The following is a 16,319-nucleotide window of genomic DNA, read 5'->3' on the forward strand; positions in this document are numbered from 1 at the left end:
TAAATCAATAATCGGTTAAAATGAGCCCAGGTGCTCTCCTTAAAAGCAGACATCTTCTCGACTTAACTCTAATGGGTCCTTGCAGCCAAAGAGGCTCCTAAACTGCAGTTCAGCGACCCTTCCACACTGCACTTATGCTCTTACTTGTGCACCCCTCTCTGGCTCCCGGCAGGGCATCCCATCAAGCCTCCAACTGCTGCTGTCAGACCCGCGTCCCTGCGGTCCATGGCACCACAGACAGAACACTTCTCTGAGCCCCTCACTCCCCTGCAGCTGCACTGCTTCTCTTCGGCGAGTTGCTTCAACCAAGCAGCGTTTTAGCAACTCCAGTTCCCAGGTCACTCAGCTGGAGTGACCATCTGTCCCCGAGGGCTGTTCACATGCTCCGCCTGGGACTTTCCTCCCAGCTGCCTGCTCATTTTCACTCATCCACCAACTTTCTCCATCTCCTGCCTTCTCTCTCTCTCTCACCTTCCATTAATCTCCTCTCTTCTTTCTTTTCACTCATTCTTTCCGATCAACCTTTTTCTTTCCCTTCCTTTTTTTTCTCCTTCTCTAACACTCGCGCTTTTCCTCTTAAAATGGGAGAATGGCACAGCTGTGGCAATCAGCTGCTTCTGGCACCAATTTGGGTCATGGGCAATCCTGCATGTGTGCACTGAGTGCAGAGCTGTCTGCTCCCACATCACACACAAGAAACGGTCTTGCTACATTACCATGTCCACCCAAAGTCGCAAGTGTAGCAATTAGAACTATTTATTTAAAAACGCCAACCAGCCGTGGACCCCACGTTACCACAATATTATAATTTATTTTCCTGAATATGTTCTATGGCAATACTAACATGGATATCATGCCATTTCTGAACCTGCATTAAACTGAATGTAGTTACAGTTCCAATACCAAGCAGCCTTCATTTTGAGATATTAGTAAAAAAAGTAATTAGCCTTGAACTACATAAAATATTTACTGTAAATGTTGAAGAGCAATGGTTACTCAAGTAAATGTTTACTTAAGAGAGGCCTGTTCTAATTTCACAGAGAGAAGATTCAACCACTTATGTAAAAAATGTCATCTACAATAATGAAATTATTTATGACGATTTTTAAAAATGTAGTTGAACTGAAATTCACATATAAATTTGATAGTTTGGCAAACAGTTGATTCAATTGGCCCAAATTCTGTAATTTTTGACCTTGAAATTTCTGCAAAAAGTAAGTATTTTGTGCCTGTTCATTTGTCAATAGATTTATTACAATTAGGAAAAAGACCAGGGGCTTCATGTATAAAACTTTGTTTAGATTCCATAGATTTGCTTAGACTCAAAAGGCAAAAATGGCATTTGCACAAATAAAATTGGATTTATAAAACTATGTACACCACACATCAAGGTCCATGATAAATCTCAAATCAACTTAAAACTATGTGCTTGTGCACATACCTTTAGCCATTCTCCGCTGCCTCCGTCTAGAAACCATATATAGTTTTAAAAACACCTTTTTCAAAAATTCATGACCTAATCATGTAAATTTGTCCATGTTCTTGACTGATATCTTTACAACAAACTAGCAGAGAACACAGAAAATGAAACTTCAGGGAATGTGAACTTGACACATTACTGACATTATTTTTGCTGATGTCTCTGCGGGGGTCACAAATAAAATAAAAAGACAAGGGTGGGAGCGAGTGAATGCAGCCGATGGGAAAATTTTTTAAATAATTTTGGCAATTAGTAAATGTCAAAGTTGCAGTACATGTAAGTCTCTACATTCAACGTACAACATTAATGTCCTGAGGCACAAGGTCTGGGCCTTCCGTTTGCTCATCTTGACCTACCTCAGGGGGCAGAGGCAGTTCATGTTTCTCTGCTATGCTTTGCAGTACTGCACAAGTCAACACTATGCAGCAGACCCTTGTGAAGCTAAGCAAGAAGCAACTTTTTGGGAAGTGCAATGATTTTTTGACTGATGACTTCCTTATAAGATGATTTAGACTTCCCAGAGCCATCCTCTGTAGTATGCTAAACTTGAACTGGCAAGACATGGACCATCACACAGAAATAATTTGATCCCTGTTCCATTACAGGTTTTAACAAGCAGAGGGCATTTGGTGACTGGTGCTTTCAGGCTGAACTGCCTGACTGGTCAGGAATTTCTGAGTCATCCGTGAGCTGTGTCATGTCATCTGTATGGGATGGTGTAATGAATGCTTGAAATGGAACTACAGTAAACAACTGCTGGTTCTTCTCTTTTTGTGTGTGCTGCTTTATACTATTTGTGATGCATTATAAAATACATATACAGGTAGGTACTTCAGAGTGCAGTGGAGATTGTCAGGGAAGGGGTGAAGGGTGAGTTTGAAAGGGAGGGGTTGTCCATGTTAGTGCTTTGAGCATGTCTAAATACATGCAAGGTCAGAGCATGATATACAGATATGTTCCAGTAAACATCCACTATTTGTCACAATAGCAAGGTAGTGCTGGTATGACATGCCAGTATATACTGGCCCACTTTATGCTCTAGGTATAATTAAGATTATCCCCAGATCATTTACTGTCAGGGTGAGCAGCCTGAGATCAAAACGCAATTTGCAGTGGTTGCTGATTTTCCTAATGTAAACAATGCAGTTGACTGCACAAATGCTGTAATAAAGGGACCAATAAGCAATGAATTTGCTTTTGTAAAAAAGAAAGTGTTTTCATTCAATTGATATACTGCTAATATGTGACGCTCAAATATGTCTGGCTAACTTTATTGTGAAGAGGCTTGGCTGAACCCACGACTATTTTATGAAATTGTAGTGTTGGAAGCAGACTTCAGGGTCATGATTGATCATTGGCTTCTTGGTAACTCTGCATTAGTCAGACAGCCCACACACTATGGCAGTTAATGCCTACCACATACATGTAATGTTATTACCAATGTTAAAGACAGCTGTATTGAAAGAACATGTCAGTTAACTGTTATATAATTAGTTCAAGAGCATCATAATGTGACTGATGCATAATGTGTGGAAACCAAAAAAGTCTTATAGATGGTGGAAAATTTTCGTAACATTAAGCCTGTTTTCTCTCCAGTTTCGTGTTTTATAAATCCTAATTTTTTTGTAAGAAATGTCTAGCACTATTTCCTAGCATAAACAAGATTTATACATAGGGTTTCCTGGACAAGCAACTAATTCCTTCATTCAGATTTTTTAGTTTATATTCATTAGCTGTAATGTTATTTTAAGTGTAAAAAGGGTTGAGAATTCAAGATAGATTACTAGTTTGCTACCATGAGCTAATAGAAAGTTCAAAAAACAGTAGAAATGCACTGACAATGCTGGTCTGACTTGCTTTATGCCATTCTAGCAAAAATCAACATACTGATTACTGGATAAAAGAATGAGAGAATGCCATATATAAAGTATATAGTGATTACATTAAAGATGGTTTGACAAAATTTGTTTGTGTCTCACCATTTTCTATCTATTTATCTATAATCGGTCCTTTTTATTTGACATAGAGAAATTGAATAAAAACATTTTATCTACAGTATATCTTGTTACCAACAGAGTAGCTCAGTATAAATGACACAGTCAAAAGCCACTTAACTTTCTTTGTCTTTCTCCCTGTCAAGGCAGAAAGAACCAAGAGAGTCAGCTACTAAGAATCTTAAGCTCCAGGATGTAATCTTCTGAATAAAAAGCCAACTACAAACAAGCTAGCTAGACTAGGTTTCCTGCTGAACATGTGTTTCTTTCTAGGATAAACTTCACCTTACAAGAACATGTGCCTTCTGTTAGTACATCAACCCCAGGAAGTTTTATAGGCATACTGTTTATAAACTGAGGGATAAGAAGGCATCCTGTTAAAGACAGGCCATTAATTAGAAATAAAAAGGACCTTTCAGAAGTTACTGCATGAAGGAACTACCATTCTTTAGATTTAGGTTTAGGTTTCCAAAGTAGGAGAGCTCTTTAAGAAAACATAAAATTTTGATAACTTTCAATTACTGTTATCATTATATACCTCTTATTACTATCCAGCTAGCAACCATCAAGTTGTATTTATAAATCCAACCTAAATTTGTTAGGCCATTTTTGTGACATTTTTGGTTTTGCAAAAAAGTACATAGATAAATAAGTTCAATCCACTTTTTTCATGCCAGACTTCAACCCAATTTCCTGTAGTTTAGGTCATACATGTACAGCATACAACTATATACCTCTGTTTGTCAAGTCTAACAAATCACATTGCAAAAACAAAAGGAAAATATACATATTTTCAGGGTTACATGAAACAAACAGCCACTCTGCTATATACTGAACGCAAAGGTAATATCAATGTGTAGCATATGCTGTTCGTACAAAACCAATGTGTAAAACAAATTCAAATGATAATGTGCTGAGGGGAATAAGGAACAAAGAATAAACTAAGGATAAAAACAAAACAATGCAAAATAACCGCCTCTTGAAATGTTAATTGTAGCCTGAAGAGCTTATGTCCCCATGCTTCATTTTATAGGGAAAATGGACATCATAACATTATATTTCAATGTATATGGCCACTCCTGCTGCATAAAATGACAGGATTCCATCCATCTTGGACCACAGGTATCAGCTGGAGATCTTCAGTCTAACAAAGGAACACAAGAAAAAAAAAGAAAGTTCAAAATTGTCTAAAAACAATTGTGAGTATAATATTTTATATTTTAATAAAATTTTTTTCATTGTATTTTAATTATACAACTAGATAAATAATGACGGTCTAATTGTTAGTGGATAAAAACAAGTTTACCGTTGCTTAGAACATAAGATATTTGACAAACAAGAGGAGACCATTCACTCCATCAAGCTTGTTTGTTTAGTTAATAGCTAAGCTGTCCCAATGTCTCATCCAGATTTTTCATAAAGGTTATCAAGGTTTTTGCTTCAACTACATGTCTTAGTAGTTTGTTTCAGAGTCTCAAAACTGTTTGTGTAAAGAAGTAGTTCCTGGCTTCAGTTTTTAATGCACTTCCCCTTAATTTCCACTAATGTTTGCGAGTATGTGATTCACCCTGAAATAATGTTGCTGGATCTACTTTAGCAAGGCCCTTCAGGACTTTAAATACCTGGATTAGGTCCCCATGCAGTCTCCTCTGCCCAAGATTAAACAGGTTTAATTCTCTGAACCTGTCACCGTAGGACATGTCCTTTAGTTCTGGGATGGACTTGGTTGCTCTCCTAAGTGCTACTATATCTTTCTTGTATCATGGTGATCAGAACTGCACAGAATACTCTAGACATGTTTTTACTAGGATATTATATTGTTTGAGCATAACGTCCCTTGACTCAAATTCCACAGTTTTTATTATTTAATTTTGTTTGTATTTTTAATTCCTTCAGTGCATTGCTTAGTTGATGAAATATTGCATCAACATAAACCCCTAAATCCTTTTCAGAAGTTGCCTCTTGTATGACAGTGTCTCCCATCTTGTATTCCTGACTGATGTTCCTTTTCCCCATGTGTAGTACTTTGCACTTTTCAACATTAAACTACATTTTCCAAGTGTTTGCACAGTTCTGAAGGTTTTCCAAGACTTTTTGAATTCTTTTTCCTGCCTCCTCAGTATTTGCCATTCCTCAAATTTTAATGTCATCTGCAAATTTATACCAGAATCAATGTTGTTAATTTAAATAAGAAAAAGTAACGGTCCAAGGACAGACCCCTGAGGGACTCCACTGATGACCTTGCTCCATGTAAAGTATTCTTCTCTTATCTATACTCTTTGTCTCCTGCCAGTTAACCAACTGGAGATCCTGCTTTGTAGGTCACCTCTGATGCCTACAGCTTCTAGATTCAGAATTAATCTCTGGTGTGGAACAGTACCAAATGCTTTTTGAAAGTCTAGGTAAATGCTTTGTTTTTGTCAGCTAGTCTGGTTACTTACCGTAGATACTCGCGTATAAGTCGAAAAATTTATGCCTTAAAATTCATTCAAAAAAACAGGGTCGACTTATCCGTGGGGCAACACAATTGTCCATAGAATTTGAGTAATGACATTGTACACTCAACGCTTCACGGTGTTAAGTCACCGGTCATCTGCCTTTTCCCATGGTCTTTGAAATAATTATAAGCCAGCAATACTATTGCTAATTAGCTAGTTTTTTTTCTAATTTCATTAAATAATTCTTTAAACTGTGAAATACTTGAATTTGAGCATTAGCTTTTGCAGGTTTTGGATAACAAACATACCATTAGCTGCCACGTGCAACCAGATTTGGAATCAAAAGAACCAAGGCAACGCACGCTATCAATGCGATGCAAGCGCAGCCTGCAATTCAAAAAATTTCTCTGCCTACCTGTTTGTCTCGTCTGAGAGTAGCTGAAAAGCAGCATCAGGAGAGAGCAGCGGGTGATCTGTCATGTCCAACAGCAGGCCATGCTGTCTTGTGAAGTCCGGTAGCCAGTTTGGCTCCCATGGATCAATGTCTGGGTATTCCTCCCACGTGAACCTTGCCGTAGGTGCATCGGCTGCGTGAATGCGTTCAGCTGGCAGCTGATCAGCTGGCGCGACATCGGCTGGTGTCCGATCAGCTGATGCTGTCTTCTCACCCTCTTGATCACTGTCAATAAAATCCGATTCTGAAAAATCAGAGTCCGACTCAGCGATAATGTGCAAAACATCGTCTGCCGAGTGTTTTCTTTTCTGCACTCGCTTCACTCCCTTGTGACATATTGACGCCATCTTGCCTTTGTTTACATTTGTTTACATTTCGCAGCTCACGCACACGCAAGAATTAGTTGCCGAGTCAACGAGTCTAGCATTTCTCCAAGCACAGAAGGAATGCCTGTGACGTGACAGTGAGTTTTGTCGCCATTAACAGCTGATTGTCGCCCTCTATCTCTGATAGCTGTCAAGTTTTACTCTTGACTTACACGCGGGTCATAACAAATTTCATAATTTTCAGCTTAAAAATACACTCGACTTATCTGCGAGATCGACTAATACGCGAGTATCTATGGTACTCAAAAAAATCTCAAAGATTAGTTTGGCATAACCTTTCTCTCATAAACCCATGCTGGCTGCTATTTAGAATGTTATTTTCTTTTAGGTAATTTTCTTATGAAGTGTAGCACTGCTTTAACTTTTTCCCTTAATGGCCATTACTTAAGGCTTAACTTGAATTATAGGATAAATATGATGACGAAATAATATAGTGGCCCACATGCTCAATGAACTATGGCAAGTATCTTAGTTTATTTTGTCCATAAAATACACAATGCAGGACTCAGGATTTGATCTTATAGTTCTTAAAATCTTTTAATTAAAAATGTTTTGATTTTAATTTCATTCTCAGTTTCAGAAAATTTTATGTAACAGAAATATAGGTAGCATAGCAGTAGGCGGAGTGGTGGCTCTGAGGCTAGGGATCTGCACTGGAAATCGGAAGGCTGCCGGTTCAAATCCCGTAAATGCCAATAGGGACTCTGCTCTGTTGGGCCCTTGAGCAAGGCCCTTAACCTGCAATTGCTGAGCGCTTTGAGTAGTGAGAAAAGTGCTATATGAATGTAAAGAATTATTATTATTATTATGGATCAGCAGAAAACATTTTCAACTCACCTCCTTTTGGCTTCACAACTGTTCTTTCGGGTTATGTTTACATTTAGCTGCGCAACTGTGTAAGCGTTGATGTGCATCCATTCAGTTTATTAGTATCCAAAACTCATAATAACCGCTGTTCTTTCTCTTAACTTACAATATTTTATCTTGTGAAAATACAAAATGTGTTAAAGATATCTTAAAGTATGATTTAAAACTGTGCTTGTGCCATGCAGTTAATAGTACAATGACTGGTAATTTCTCACAAATTAACATTACTGACCTGTGCTATCAATTTTGCCACCCAACATACTGCAGTTTGCTCTAATGCTTTATGAGGCATATTCACCGTATAAATATCATGTTCACAAAGGTGCTGTAATAGTGATTTGCTGCACAAGTGTATGTAAGCAGATCAACACAGATCTGCTGGACAATTAGTACTATGCAGTGACTAAGTGTCTACATAAAGTAATTAGATAGTCCGCATTCCTCTAATCACCCCATAGCTGTTTCTTTAGCCAACACATGGTGATTTACAAAGTAAGCAAAATAATTAAATGTCACACAAAACCCTTCAGCATCTAAAATCAATAGGTACATAATCAATGTTAGGCTCTCCTTCTTTCTAGCTCATTATACTGCTAAAATCCTGTTGTATTTTTCATCTGACTTTGTGAATTTCTAGTACTACTGAATAGGGAGTTTGAGAACATGTTCTGAACAGTATGAAGAACAAGAAAACCCTATGTCACATTTGAAAGACGGTTCCTAAAAGGCAGAATATATTCACAGCTTTCACAGATGAAGATACTCATAAACCAGTTCAAAAAGGAATAAACGTATTTATATAAGAAACCTTCATTGAAGTATCAAGTGTTTTTTTTTTTTTATTCCACTCTGACTAATTTGCTCATCTTGCTCTCCTAGATGTATTTGAATTTTTTCCTGACTTATTCCAAGGCCATTGTTTTGACATAATTCTTTTCCATCTGTTATTTTTATTCTCAACCAGATGTCACACTGTTAAAACATATGCTGCTCATTTATGATTAGTGTTTCACATTTATAGAATTTTACACGATACTAAAAATAAAATTAAATCAATTGTCTTTAAACGCTACAGGTGTAGTATATTAACATTGTGTCTTATTCAAAAACAAAATGAAACATATGTAATATACAGGATAAATGTTTGTTTTATTATCATTTAATATGTAAATCCAAAAATGGTTGTGATGTTGAATTAATAGTCCACAAACAACTGGTGTTACCACAAAGTTTCTTTTTACAGATATGGGTCAAACAAATTAAGCATGTATTTTTGCAAAATCCACTTCTAAATAATAATTTGTTTTATTTGTATATTTTCACTTTATTTGAATTAATTTTTGCCATTTTTTCCTGAAAACCATAAAATGTATGAATGGTCATCAAAGTGTAGCTATATAACAATCCAGTAATCCAAAAAAATATTGTTTTTGTTTTTTTATATTATAAATCCAGTAGATTCTTACTTAGGCATATAAAATTTGATAAAAAAAAAACAAATATAGATGGAATGATACAATAAGTTAATTCCAGAAAAAGCCAAGTTAATTGCCCATGAATACTGAGTTCTTTTATGACAATAATTGCTGTTTGTACACACTTTAATTTATAAATGAGATTATACAATTAGTCTCTTTTTTAAATTTTAATATGTAGAAGAAACACAGTATAGAAATACCTACATTTGACCATGTTATAGTTTTTAAAAAAGTAAACTTCCTAGCAACAGCATCTTTAAATTTCCATTGAAATCAATGTGAGACCAGATTCTGTTTAATTAGGTGGATGAGCACAATGAAAGACAAACAATGAAAACGGCTGGGGCCATACCTACCTCTGTTGGCCGTTTGCAATATTACTAAATATTCCCTGTTTGTGTACAGTTTAAATAGACATTTTGTAAAATGTTTGTACTGTAAAGGAAGTAATTAAAAAATATTACTCCATTCTTCAAGTTTGTATGCCCATAGCATTATAAACAATGTTGCCATTTTTAAAATTCTAGTTTCAGAATTTGGTCCAGTCAGACAAAACTTTCCACGAAAGGCCAGTATAATATGTACTCAGGATTTAAGCATAGAGAACACAAGTTTTCAATATATAAAAAAAAATAAAAATAAAAAGACCTTCACACCTATTTTTTCAAAGAATCTGAATATCCACGACTTAGTTAGTTGTTAAGACATTACATATACTTAAGACTGAAACTGGAGATAACGCTGAGCACTATGCAGTGGAAGATGAATTATTACCTATTAAACAGAGCAAGGGATCAAAACCAGAGAGACAAACTAGAGTCAAAACATACACCAATAGTGAAAGTCAAAACTTTCTTAATCAATAGTCAAAAGTTTGGAAACAACATAAAGCACTTGCGAAGAAAGTTTAGAGAAACTTTCACAAACATGGGCAATGAATAGCATACAGTGCTGGTTTGCGTATTGTCTTACTGATGTCACACATTGTGACTTCTGGGACTATGCCCAACAGCAACAAGTCATCCCGTCATTACAAAACCCCTTCAAAATGGCTGTACCTGCTAAAACAAAATAGTACAATTATAAATAAAATTAACAAAGCTTACATGACAATATAATTAGAAAACAAAAGTACACTTGAATTCTCTATTATTTAATACCAAACTAAAAACTTCCTCAAGCAAAAATGTACAAAGCGCTGAACAACTCACAAAATGTCAGCTGTCATAACAACTGCCTAAACTGTACATTAAGTTCTATAAACCTGGATATTTTACATGTTTTCACTGTAGCTGTTGTACAAGTTGATAAAAAGTGACCACACAGGCAGTGAATACTCTTTAGTTACAATGAAACACTAATCCAATTGTGAGTCTAATGCATCGCTTATTTATTATTTTATGTGTTTTTCCACATTTTTATGTTTGTAAAATGAAACACGCTGTTTATGTTGAATTTCTGAACATAAAAGCAATCCAAGAGCAGTCATCTTATTACTAGACACTTTTTAGATGTACCATTTAGTGTTAAATTTCAAAAACAGTTTCAGAGATAGTAAAATCCCATAATGGCCGCAGAGACATAGATATTACACTTCTAAAGAGGGAATCATTCAGGATTTTATTATTTAAATAAGGTCATGCCTACTGGTCTGTTTTTTATAATCGCTTTCACTTCAGTGTAAACTGTGGTAAACACTTCGAACTAGATAATTTACTAAGCCGTGCTGGCTCAAGCCCATTTGGAGCCCTGACCACACAACCAAACCAATGGATTTTAGAAGAAGAGAAGCACCTCTTAAGCTCTCTATCTACATCACTGTGATTCCACTGTGACTACTTCTTTTCTTCAGCATCTTTTTTATCTGCATTTTAGTTTACAAAAATACTTGTTTACTGTTTTATGACATAACAGGCAAATTATAACATTATAAAAATACTAAAATAACCATTGTGTGCATGAATAGACTAAGCACTGACATACCGTATATGTTCTACTGTATGCAAAACATCAACGACACCCAATAACACTTCCGTGTAGAGAGGTTGCATAATGACTTCTACTGAACAGATACTTTTAGCCTGCACATGCACCATAGTATATTTCATACCAGCTTCATTATAAAGCAGATTCATACTTGGAGGATTTATTGATCAAGGTATTATTGAATCATAATGATTTAGCATTGTCTCACACAACATAATCCTAGGATACATTATGGATGGGTTGCTTTAGGTCCTGTTTCAAATTAGAAAGCAGGACCTGCTGAAATACACACCAAATAAACATGCAGGCTTCAAACATGTTTTAGTAAACAAAAGCTATTATTGCTCCAATCAGCCATAAGACTGTTTGATTGATTTGTTGTCTGATTTTTCATTGTCCAACTTGTGATCTGGCACTATTAGACCACCTAGTGGTAGTCTAAGAACTGTTCTTTTCTGGCCAAGTGTTAATTTTAGAAAATGGAACAGAATTACTATTGATTTTTTAAGAATATCCTTCCTTCTGTTATTGCTATCCTATTTATGTTGGAAGAGCAAAGTGACTTGATGTCACCCACGAAAGTATTAATGAAGATAACAATCTTGTTTCTGTATGTACACACTCCATGGATACCATTTCAGGACACATACGAGTGAAAGTATTGCAGTAGACATATACATGAAAATAAATATCCCTGCAAAGCCGAGGAAAGATGAATGTATGTTTTGATGCACACAATTTAAAGTAACTGTTCAACCTGACATGCATCTGTGGCACAAGTATAAAGAGAATGGGAAAACTCCACAAAATCAATGGCCAGGCCAAGATTCAGATCCAGTCTTCCTGAGCTCTCAAACACATTGCAAAACACTTTAAAATAAACTATATATTTCAATATACAGTATAAAGCTTTTATGAAAATAAGGTTCCTTGAGGAAAATTATCAAAACGAATTTTAGGCCATATAATGGACATCATTATTGTAGTATACAGCATTTAAAATCTGATAATCTTAAACTTAGCACGTGTATATTAAACCATCAAAATTAATCTTGTGATGACAAGCTATAAAGTAAGATATGTGACAGTTTACATGCTTGTCGCACTTAGTCAGTTTAATTGTTATTTGTCTTGTGGTGCAGGGACAATAATCAGCAACTCAATATCTGCAAGAAAAAACAGCTGGTGGTGGACTTCCAATGAGCCAAGAAGCCTCTTAGACCTGTCACCATTCAGGGGAAGGATGTGGAAGTGGTGCAGAGCTGTAAGCACCTGGGGGTTCATATAAATGACAAACTGGAATGGCCCGAAAAACACAGTGGTGCTGTACAAGAAGGACCAGAGCAGACTGTAATTCTTATTTTAAAGTATCAGTTCATAGTAAGCTAGTGTGGTGTTCTACGCTGCAGTCTTCTAGGGAAGCAAATTATCAACCAAACCATTCAGGAAATCCTTCTCTATCGCTGGGCGAACCCTAGACACAACTGAATGCTGTTGTGGAAAAGAGAATGATGACAAAATTTAACACCATCATGAAAAATCCCCTCCGGGAGGTGTTATATTGGAGCACTTTTAGCCACAGGCTCGTTCCACCACAGTGTGCAAAGTAGCTCTTCTGCGGGTCTTTTCTGGCAATTCAATGATTCCACCCGATGTACTCATACGTTTATTTTTATTTATTTGCTTATTGATTGATTTGGCTGTATTATTTGTTGTGTGAAGTCTATATTCTTGTTTTTCATGTCTCTGCTGCTGTTTGCATCTCAATTTCTTCATGGGATTAATAAAGGTTTATCTAATCTAATCTAACCTAATCTATTTTGTTTAATTTAAGCATAGAAAATTTTTATTTCTGGAGCTCCTATTCAGTTTGGGATGTTTCTCCTATTAAATTCCTAGTATATGCTAATAACAAATTATTAAGAAACAGGAAAATTCAGGTTTCCTTGTGAAACTGTTTTGACATTTTTCAATAAAAGAAAGAGGTTTACATGAACATTTAATAAATTAAAAGGTTGACTGCAAAAATCACTTAGACACTTAAAAAAATCATATTGAATTAGTGTTACTCAATACTGATTGTTTTTACCCTGTGTTGTATTATATTCTGATGGATAAATAAAGCATTAAAGAAGATCTTTCATGCAAATAGTTGCCTGGAATAGTGTTACAAGTTTGACAAGAGCTGGACTGAGGTCATCCATGACAAATTAATACCAGTCTCTTCTACTGCATACACCCACTCAAGTACAATAGGGTGATTTACAGTCACCTCAAGGCAGACCAAGATAGCAACAATAAACACTTTAGCCTCTCTCTTCTTCTTTTCATAGAATAAAAATTAAACTGATATGAAGATTTACCATATATGGAAAGAAGAATAATGATTACTTGCTGCAAGATATGACATGCTTTATTTTGAAAACTACTCAACCAAAGCAACCTGAGATGAGAAAAATAGTGCTGAATATTTATTACAATCAAACATTTTACCAAAGTACATACTTCACCAGTAAATTCAAAATAATTTGAAAAGTGAAGAAATAGTGGAAACAAGCAGAATATATTAGGAATGGTTAAAGTTTATGAAAAATGTCCTTGACAGTGCAGATGTTGGTTTAGAACAAAACAATATTTTAAATACTATGGCTGTCCAATCTTGAATGTTAATTAACTGAGCCCCTCTTAATTCTTCATTCACAACAGACTGAATACATGCCATTAAAATCTGTTTAACATTTAGTTGATTAGACATGCTTTCTTGTTTAAAGCTTTCTCATTTAAGCAATTCAAGAGGTGTACTAACGATCTTGACAAAGACTTTTAATTAAACAAATGATTCAGACTCTTTAAATCATTATAAAACAGAATCTTTGCTTTGCTAGAGGACTTTTGTAAATGTAACTGTTTTGGTTTGTTTATCCAATAGCTATTGTTTGTGTTATTTTTAAAGCTACCATTGTTTAAAAGATTCAAACCAAAAGATAGCAGTGGCATTGTTACAGTCATTTTATTGTTTCAGCAAAGACATTGAAATCCACACTTTCTGCTCTTTATTTTACTGTGGGGAGAGTGTTGTTACAAAACTGGGTTACAAAGCTGATTGGGTTTACAGGTAAATAAGCAAATAAACAAATGGCATTGTAGTAAAGAGAAACTGACAGCAGCACTCTACAATTAAACCTGTATAAATGTGTGTTGGCAGTTAAAATAAGTAATATGAAAGTTAAAGTGAAATAAAATGTATATTGTCACAAGAGATGAATTTGGTTTTCTAGCAAGTTTGCTATAGACAAATCAAAATAACACATTTTGTTTTTGCTTAGCTTGAAGATGTCAATGTATCAATCTGGTATGAATAAAAGTATTTTGACTCTAGACTCAACATTTAGCCAGTTACCCCAGTGTGACTATCAATACATGTTTATATCTAATTGCATTAATATATCACGTAAAGTACAGTATGTGCAAAAAAAAGTATTGATCACAACAACTATAAGTAAACATGGAAGAAAACTGCTGAAGTTCTGTTTTTTAAATCAGCGGATAGTTCTATTACAGAATAAAATGTATGCTTGCCATTCAGTTTTTCCTCAATCATAGACCTGATCATTCTATATTTAACACTAGAATTACCAGAGCCTACGAAAAAACTCGTAGATCCGGCCCACCTTAAATCGCTTCTTAAATCCGTTCACACCTCTCCGCCAGCATCCTTTGTCCTCTAAATGTGCTGATAAAAGACAAGCTGCCAGCAGCCGGCTATTCCATCCCCCCACCGACTTAGAACGTGAGCGAACTTTTCCCAGCTTATGCCTTGATTGATTATCTGGGAGTGAAGTGGAGTTTTAGAGTGGAAATAGATCGTTATTTGGAACACACGCATTTCATGCGTGTTCCATTTCTAAAGTAATCTGTGTAAACACATTGCTAAAACAGAAACTTTGTCATATTTTAGTAATAAATATTACAAAATGTAGTAGGCATAAACTATAGAATGTGTAAAGCCCGAGTTCCAAAGATCAAATAAACACTTTCACAAAAGCTTCAAAGACTGTACAACAACTTCTGTGGCATAGCGCGTTTTGATTTGCCTCTTAGAGCACAACAGCTTAGCTGCCTCACAGGCCTGAGTTCGATTCCCCGCTGGGGATGAAGTGTTGCTTTTTTTTTTTCTTTTTAACTTCAAACGGACATAAAATTTATAAATTGGTATGCACTGTCAGTTAATGAGATCGTTATATTTTCATGTGGGATGCTCCTTTTAAAATATTTTTTAACAATTGAGACTGCAATTAACAGGAACAACTTTCCTTATAACTGTTATTTTTAAGATCCATAACACACAGACAGACCGAGCACTGCGTAATAGAGAGACAGACAGGCAGAGATATATAAATAAACAGGGAAGGCACATGTACTGAAAGAAGAAAAAAGATCAACGTGCGTTGTTCCTGCTGCAATGAATAAGTTCAGGCGCTCTAACATCACCCCTCCCCCCGATCTTACTTAGAGAAGCGGGGAATCAAACTCAGGTCTGTGAGGCGGCAAAGCTGTTGTGCTCTAAGAGGCAAATCTTAACGCGCTATGCCACGGAAGTTGTTGTACAGTCCTTGAAGCTTTTGTGAAAGTGTTTATTTGATCTTTGGAACTCGGGCTTTACACATTCTATAGTTTATGCCTACTACATTTTGTAACATTTATTACTAAAATATGACAAAGTTTCTGTTTTAACAATGTGTTTACACAGATTACTTTAGAAACGGAACACGCATGAAATGCGTGTGTTCCAAATAACGATCTATTTCCAGTCTAAAACTCCACTTCACTCCCAGATAATCAATCAAGGCATGAGCTGGGAAAAGTTCGCTCACGTTCTAAGTCGGTGGGGGGATGGAATAGCCGGCTGCTGGCAGCTTGTCTTTTATCAGCACATTTAGAGGACAAAGGATGCTGGCGGAGAGGTGTGAACGGATTTAAGAAGCGATTTAAGGTGGGCCGGATCTACGAGTTTTTTCGTAGGCTCTGGTAATTCTAGTGTTAAAGCATGCTTCTTATTTGGTGAGGACATAAAGTGCAGGCAATCTTAGTAAAACTAAAGAGAATATTATAATTGTTAAATTACTCATTATGGTTTAAATTCCATTTGGGTACACAGAATTCCATGCACAGAATGACTGAACTTTCTTGACAACAATGTCTGTCGATCATGGGATTGAAACTTTATGAACGGTGA

Source organism: Erpetoichthys calabaricus, chromosome 9 (assembly GCF_900747795.2).
Source record: "Erpetoichthys calabaricus chromosome 9, fErpCal1.3, whole genome shotgun sequence".
Taxonomy (NCBI): domain Eukaryota; kingdom Metazoa; phylum Chordata; class Cladistia; order Polypteriformes; family Polypteridae; genus Erpetoichthys; species Erpetoichthys calabaricus.